Below are 9,328 nucleotides of genomic sequence, written 5' to 3'. Positions count from 1 at the left end.
ATGGCTTAGTCAGAATATCTGCAACCTGCTCCTGAGTACTGCAATGTTTTAAGACAATTTCTCCATTGTTCACCAATTCTCTGATGTAATGGAACCTTGTATCAATGTGTTTCGTTCATTTGTGAAACACAGAATTCTTGGACAGGGCAATAGCTGAGCTATTGTCACAAAAAATAACCGTTGCTTTTGCTTGCTCTTGGCATAGGCTCCTTAGCATCCTTCTCATCCAAACCGCTTGACACGCTGCTGCTGTAGCTGCCACGTATTCTGCCTCTGCTGTAGACAACGCCACAATGGGCTGTTTCTTAGAAGCCCATGAAATTGCTCCTGAACCCATGTGAAAGAGATAACCGGATGTGCTTTTCCGATCATCCACACTTCCAGCCCAATCGCTATCGGTGTAGCCAACTAAATCTGAACTTTCTGAAAAAATATATAAAATGCCAAATCTTTTAGTACCTTTGATATACCTCAGAATTCTTTTTGCTGCCTGCCAATGTGCTTCTTTTGGCCTCTCCATGAATCTGGAAATCAAACTAATAGCAAACATTATATCTGGCCTAGTTGCAGTCAAATACATTAGGCTGCCAACTATGCTCTTGTACAAACTAGGATCAAAATCCTTGCTGCTGTCCTCTTTGCTGAGTTTTAATCCCATCACTGTGGGAGTGATTGTTGCCTTGCTGTCCTGCATATTAAATCTGCCCAACACTTCATTTACATATCTTGCTTGTGAGATAAAAATCCCATTTTCATTTTGATCTACTTCTATTCCTAAGAAGTATCTCAGCAAACCCATGTCAGTCATTTCAAATTCTTCTTTCATGACTGTTTTGAAGTTTTCAATGAGGTAGTCATCATTACATGTGAAAATAACAGTATCAACATATAACACAACAATTAGTATTTTACCATCTTTTTCTTTGATGTAGAGGGTGGGTTCTCCCTCACACTTCTCAAATCCATTTTCCAGTAGATAGGAATCTATCCTACTGTACCATGCTCTTGGTGCTTGCTTCAGCCCATAAAGAGCTTTCTTCAATCTGCATACTTTGTGCTCTTGGCCTTTCTTCTCATAGCCTGGAGGTTGTTCAATGTAAACCTCTTCCATTAACACTCCATTTAGGAATGCTGACTTCACGTCCATTTGGTAAACTTTCCACTTGTTTTGTGCTGCTATGGACAGCACTGCTCTCACGGTTTCCATTCTAGCAACCGGTGCAAAAGTTTCCTCATAGTCTCTCCCATACTGCTGCTTGTATCCCTTGACAACCAATCTTGCCTTGTGTCTTCCTATTTTGTCTTCAGCATTGCTCTTGGTCTTGTAGACCCATTTAACTCCAATGACTTCCTTTCCTTCTGGTAGTTCAACTAAATCCCATGTCTTGTTTCTTTCTATGGCATTGATCTTCTCATCCATAGCTTCTATCCATTTCATATCCTTAATAGCATCTTCGAAATGAATAGGGTCATCAACATGACAATATAATGCAAACAAAGAATTCATACCTTCATTTGTTGCCTCTTGCTCATAAATATCACTTAAATTTCTAAACTTCTTACCTCTTTCATTTGGTGTACAAGTGCTTGAAGAAGCACTTGAATTTTCTCTTTGTGGTGTGCTTGGAGAAGCACTTTCATTTCTCCTCAAGGGTGTCCCTTGCTGTCCTTGTGTTGGCGCTGCTGTTTGGGGATGTATTTCAGCCATCTCCTCATCATCTTCATCATGAGACAAACAGTTTTTAACATTCACTGTTTTCTCTATGCTTCCATCCCAGGTTTCCTCCTCAATGAACTGAACATCTCTACTCACAAAAGACTTCTTGGTAGATGGGATATACAACCTGTAAGCTTTGGATTCCTCACTGTATCCAATGAAAATACATTTCTCCCCTTTGCTGTCCAACTTCCTCCTTAGCTGATCTGGAATGTGTGCATAAGCCACACATCCAAAAACTTTCATGTGGGTGACTCCTTGCTTTCTCCCACTCCATGCTTCTTCCAACACTCTGTTCATGACTGCGTTTGTAGGACACCTATTCAAAATATATATTGCACAGTGTACAGCTTCAGCCCAATAATCATTTGGAAAATGCTTAGCCTTCAACATGCTCCTCGCCATATCCATGATTGTCCTGTTCTTCCTTTTAGCAACTCCATTTTGCTGCGGGGTGTACCTAGCTATAAACTTCTTATGAATTCCATTTTCTCTACAAAACCGTAGGAATTCCTTGGAGATATACTCACATCCTCTATCAGTTCTCAAAACTTTGATATGCAGCCCACTTTGATTTTCTACAAGTGCTTTGAAATTGCGAAATTTTTCAAACACTTCACTTTTGTTCTTCAGGAAATAAACCCAAGTCTTTCTGGTGAAATCATCAATGAATGTTAGGAAATATTGGCTACCTGCTAGTGATGTAGTTTGCATCGGTCCACGTAAATCTGAGTGGACAATCTCTAAGGGTGCCTTTGCCCTTATGATTTTCCATGATGGAAAACTTTCTCTATGTTGTTTCCCCAAGATACAACCTTCACAAAGGCTGTCTGGTTTCTCTATCAGTGGTAGTCCTCTTACCATTCCTTTTCTACTCAACAAGTTAAGACCTCCAAAATTGAGATGTCCAAATCTCAAGTGCCACAGCCAATTTTCATCCTTTGGTATGCTTTGGAAAGCCTCTTGGGTAACTGTTGCAATTACTTCTTTGTTTCTCAAATCTGCCTTTATTCTGAGAGGGAACATCCTGTTCCTCGTCATCTTCACTTCAACGATGCATCGTTTGCTAGGTGCTCTATCCATGATGGTGCATACATCATTCTCAAAGAAAACATTGTAATCCTTTTGAGCAAGTTGTCCAATACTCAAGAGATTACATCTCATTCCAGGAACATAATAGACATCTGCTATGGTTTTCTTTTCACCTATCTTTGTAAATATTTTTACTTCTCCTTTTCCCATAACAGAAATTTTACTACCAGTCCCAAGTGTGACTTGTGATTTCACATTTTGATCTAAAGCAGAAAACAGGGCTATGTTTCCTGTCATATGGTTACTACAACCGGAGTCTAGAAACCATATATCATCACTCTTTGTTTCAGCCATATTACAAGCTAACAACACATTATCTTGGCTGATATTTTCTCTAGTGATATTTGCACTTGATCTATTACTCATATCATGCTGCTTCTTCCTACATTCATTTGCATAATGCCGATATTTTTTACAATAATAACATTGGACATTGGATTTTTCATACCTTTGTCCTTGAGCATGATGTTGTCCACTTTGTTGACTGCTGCCTTGGCCTTGGTTCTGATTTGGATTGTTGCCTCTTCCTTGAGCATTTGCTGGACTGTTCCTTCCACCTTTGTTTTGGCTTCTGCCTCTTCCTCTCTTGCTTCCTCTGCCTTGACCTCTTCCTCTTCCAAAGGACATCTGGGTCTTAAAGGCTTTCTCTAGAGATGAGTTTTCATTTCTACTCAATCTCTTCTCATGTGTTATCAGTGATGCATGAAGTTCATCAACTGAAAAGTTTGTGAGATCCTTTGTCTCTTCTATGGTGGTGACAATTACATTGAACTTTGAGGGTAGGACCCTCAATATTTTCTCCACAATCCTCCTTTCTTCAAGAGTTTCTCCATGAGACCTTATTTGTGTGACCAGACCAATCACATGTGTGAAGAATGAGTCAATATTATCTGACTCCTTCATGCACAGGTTCTCAAAATCTCTCCTCAGCAACTGTAGTTTTGTTGTCTTCACTTTCTCCATGCCTTGATAGGCTGTCTTGAGAGTTTGTCATGCTTCTTTGGATGTCTTGGTTGCTGCTATCCTTGGAAACACACTCTCATGCACTGTTTGATACAAAAATACGAGGGCTTTTGAATCCTTCTTCCTATTTCTCTTCAACAGGTCTTTCTCTGCCTGTGTCAAGTTATTAAACTCTTCTTCATCTGTTGGTTCTTCAAACCCATATTCAACAAGTTCCCATAAATCTTGTGAGGCAAACAGGGCTCTCATGGTTATTGCCCAATAGTCATAGTTTTTCCCATTAAACTGTGGGAGATGAGTATTAAAAATACCCATGCTGGTGTTGGTGCTGGTGCTGGCCATTCTTGCACTCTCAGCTATGCTTCAAATATTTGAATGTGTATTTAAAAATCACTGACTGTTTCTTCAACAGCTACACAAAAAACTTTGAGAAATACCTGGATCCTTTCTTGACTGAGTCTTCACTCTGCTGGAGAAGCTGCTGCAGCAAGAAATCCTTCCCTTCAGCTTCTTTGACACCTTCAAAGAGCCTGAATCTGGCTCTGATACCACTGTTGGGAAATTTTCTGGTAAATTCCAAAACAAAATAACTGAACAGAGAACAATGCTCTGTTTTCTCCACAGGATCTTTAACACAAGGAAGCTATAACTGATTTCTGAGAACAGAGTATCACACACACACCCACAAAAGCTTTGTATTCATTAAAATAAAACTGCTGTTACAAAAATATATTCTTCCTCTTCCTGAGGGATTACACCAAGAACTTTTTAACAAAAAAAATTACTCTGTCTCCTTTTGAAAAGATCTACACTGCTGTGTGTAAAAATCTTTTACAGTCACTGTTAAAAAAAACTTTACATTTACTGCTTGTTTCATTCACGCTGCTGCATTACAAACAAAAATAACTTCTGTCTCTGTTGGAGAGATCAACACACTGCTGTGTGGAAATTACACATTCACAAAAAAACTTACATTACCCTTTTTCACTGCTATGTGAGAGATTTCATAATAATTTTTTTATTGATGCTTGATGCGTGCTTCCATCCTTTTTTACATGCTCCCCCTATGTTTTTAACAAAAAAAACTTACATGCATTTATTATGCCATACTTCTCGTACATAATAAAAAACAATAAAATTAAAACATTTACCTATAATCTACGAACAGGAGTAAAAAAACCATTAATTACTTCACTGCAGTAAACGGCGGTCAAACCCAAAACTTCACGTAATGTTCATGTGCAGGCCCGTACTTCAACCATTGAAATTTTGCGATTTGCGATTTGCGATTTAATCGCATCGCGAAATCGCATTCGCTGTAAAACAGGGGGATGCTTGAAACAAATGGGTGCGATCTGCGATATGCGATCGGATCGCATCGCAACATCGCAATCGGCAGAAATCAAGTGAACAAACGGAGGTAGGTGCATGCATGCGATTTGCGATCTGCGATAAGATCGCATCGCAAAGTAAAATAGAGCTGTACTTGAAATTATTATTTCAACATGGTAGATCTATAAATTTACTTGTCTTGTACTTTTTTCATGGGGTATGATGCAATATTTGAGATTCTTCTATTGTCAAATTACTTTCTAGTGTTAATTAATTTTGGCAGGCTAAAAGAAGTGGTTTCACAGCGTAAATTATATTGATTCTGTGTAACAGCTTACATAAAGTGGTTTCACAGCGTAAATTATATTGATTCTGTGTAACAACTTACATAAAGGAGGGGTTGCTGCTGTGCATACATAATAAGGCGAAAGAAACAGAGAAAATAGAAGTGAGTTCAATTCTTTTCCACACGTAGTTTTTTCTTCTTTTAAATAATTATAGCCAAATAGGATATAAATGTAGGTCTAAAATAATTAATATCCGATGAGATAGAATTTAATAAATAATATCAAAATTGTGAAAATATATTATATTGATTATGTGTAACAGTTTTAATAAATTCCTTTTTCTTCTACAAAAATTACATATCATTAGAATAAAATTACACAATACTGATGTTCTATGGCCATTCTCATGGCCATTCTCATGGGAAATATTGAAAGTATCCTCTGCCATTCTTATACAGAAATAGTATCTAATTGTTAATGTATACATGTGATCATAAAAAGAGATTTTCATTATTATAGTTAACCTACCCCACGTGAACCTATGAAACTAACCTCAAAACGACTTGATTCAATGCCCATTTCAATGTAAAACCCAAAGACCATATAACTCTTTAACTTCTGTTATAATTGAAAGATGGGCTTACATCAACACTTGTAGGACATTATAAGTGATTGCTACGACTAACACGCAATAAGGTAGTAAATATTAAAAATTAATTGATAGCCAACGAGTACTGTAATTTCTTATTATCCATATTCACTGTTAAGTAGGCTGTAGATTTAGGTAGGTAAGTTATAAGTTGCTCACGGTTAAGTAGGTTGTAGATTTAGGTAGGTAACTTATAAGTTGCTCACGGTTTTTATTTTTCGGGAACTCATTTAAAAGGTCAAGCTAGAGAGTCTGGCTCATAAATCATCATTTCAGGATATGTGTACTGGCTTTTAATGTCTTTTCTATTTATTAAATGAAGGGATAGATAATATTATAATTTTAATACTAAAATTTATATAAATATTTATTTATTAGATTTGAAATAAGATACACTTACAACAAATATTGGTACATAAGGGTTGCTAGCTAATTTCAAAAATTAAGTCAACCCTAGCTAATTTCAAAAATTAAGTCTAATTTTTATTTTAATATAATTTGTTTTTATTATAATAATTTAATTTTAAATAATTAATTTTAATACAATTTGTTATCATTATAGTAATTATAATGACTAACCACATTTGTTGGTTCAAGTTGACAAAAAATTCTCTCATATAATTTCCACTAACACACTTTGTTTAATTCATTATGGATCACAAAAACTTAAATATATAATAATTATTATTTTATTTTTTATATTAGAAATTAGAAGTAATTTTTTATTTATAAATTTAAATATTTATATTTTCTTAAAAAAATTATTTATTTATTTTTAAATTCTATCAACACAATAATTAGATCATAAAATTATTATAACACATCACTTTTTTTTGTTTAATTATGACTAGTATACCTAAGTAATGATTAAATTGGTGTAGTAACATTTTATTGCAATGGACGCTTAGGCTTTTAAGGCGCGCCTTCCTTTGAATGAATGTTGTTGCATTATAGGTTACTTGTGGTTGTTAGTAAAATGTTGTTGCATTATAGGTTACTTGTGGTTGTTAGTAAATGTACTTGTAAGATGAATTTTTTGTGTACATTTAATTACAATGGGCAGTTAGTAAATGTACTTGTAAGATGAATTTTTTGTGTACATTTAATTACAATGGACAGTAAGGAGTTTTGGTAGAAATATTTATAAGATAAATATAATAATATATTTGTTTAAATAGTTAAAATATTTATTTTATTTTTTTAATTATTTATTATTATTATGTAATATAATGTAAATATATTGTCAAAATTATATTGATATTGGATAAAATTGTTAAAATATTAGTTTTTTAAGATGAATATATATTATATGTAAATATATATGTTATTTTTTAAATGTTAATATTCATATTTTGCTTGGGATAAATCATAGGGTTTCCTTAATATAAATTATCTATTTTTTTTTTAAATAGTTGGAAAATCTATCATGATTTAGTGATAGGTGATGAGGACTATTTGAATCTCTTATTTGTTGATTGTTTTTAGCATTTTTCATATAGTTTAATTTCTTTTACTTATTTTCAATAGTGTTTTATGTGTGTTTGTGCAATAAAATAATTAACAATGATATGGAATACAATAATTAACATATAGATAACGTGGTCATTCTATTGATATAAGTTGACGTAGCATTTAGGAGAATTGAACTTTAATGAAGATAACAATTATTCCTCCTAACTATCTAAAATAAATCCAATTATATATGTGTGTGTGTCTCTGTTTATCTTTAAATATAACTCTATGTCATTGAATTAAAATAATAAAAATAATTTTTCATTTTTGTAACATTAACAAAATTGAATATAAAAAAGACTTCATCTTTACATGTCTAAAATATAATCATAGTAAATCATAATTTCAAATTATTTTTTTATAATAGGAATATCTTTAATTTTTAAATATAAAAAAGACTTCATCTTTACATGTCTAAAGTATAATTATAATAAATCATAATTTCAAATTATTTTTTTATAATAGGAATATCTTTAATTTTTAATTCATAAAAGCTATAGTGATTTATAAATCTTTGTATTAATTTTTTCAAAAAAATAAATTTAAAAATTATATATTTTTTATAGTTAATATACATTAATCAATATTATTATATAATAAAATGCTTATTTTATTTCTTTAAAATCTTTAAATTTCTTATATAAAATAGTTAAACAAAACTATATATAAAAAAATTCTTCCAAAAAATAATTATATTCATTAAATAATATTAAAACTTCATATAGCTTACAAAAATAGTTTAACATCAATTTAATATTAAAAAAAAATTAATTAGACCAAAAATATAGCCACCAGCAGCTTATGGAGATCCAAAGCTAGCAAGAAGTGAAACACCACTTGTTATATCGGTGTCACTAGTTTATGGAGAAGCAGCGTAATAATGGTGATATTAGTACTAAGTTAATACGTATAATGAATAACGTATACAGAGCTTATTACACATGATATTTCACTATCCTTGCAGGTCACATCATCTTGCTTCCTAGACCTGAGCCTAACAAATTATATGAATACCACTAGGTTGATGACCACTAATTTATATTTATTGTTAAACTATCTAATAAAATTTTGTATTCATATTTTTTTAATATATATATATATATATATATATTATTTTTCAAATAAATATTAACATAAAACTTCAATATTACATTTAAATATATAAAATTAAATTTTACCATTCATGGACACCGTTTTTAGGTGAAAACATAATTTGATTGTTTTAGTTGTCTCAAATTAAACGGAAGGAGAAGCCTAAACGGAACAGAATTGTTAGTTTATTTGGAGCCAGCGATTTATATCGAACTCTATGTTGACACGCGTGCGATCAAGTGATCAACCAAATCATGTCACTTTCAGTTACCTGAAAGAAAATACCGTTTGAAAAAGACATACCTCTCCCGGACCTATGCCGGAAAGTGGGAGTAACAACGGTGGTGGGGCATGGTTATCAACTCATAGGATCAGTGAGTTCCAGCCCGGGGTCCTTGCACGATGAATGCAGAAAATTCCATGTGTTCCTGCTGGCTATTCGTTGATAATCATAGAATACACGGATTCCAGAGTTGTTGCATAATATACCATAACTTAGGCTCGTTGGCCATAACTGAATCCAATTATCCGAGAGCTCGAGTTGGCCCTTGATTCTCCTTTTAGAAAAAACATTCATCCTGATTTGTCTCTATAGACATAGTTTTCTCGAGTCCCCTAGAGACGAGATACCAACCTGTTTGAGTCACTTAATGTTAAGTTAGGATGAGTGAAACAATGCGCGTA

This window comes from Pinus tabuliformis, chromosome 8 (genome assembly GCF_031772625.1).
Source record: "Pinus tabuliformis cultivar Carrire ecotype Pingquan chromosome 8, CPIR1, whole genome shotgun sequence".
NCBI classification, from domain to species: Eukaryota; Viridiplantae; Streptophyta; class Pinopsida; order Pinales; family Pinaceae; genus Pinus; species Pinus tabuliformis.
This window is presented reverse-complemented; position numbering follows the sequence as displayed.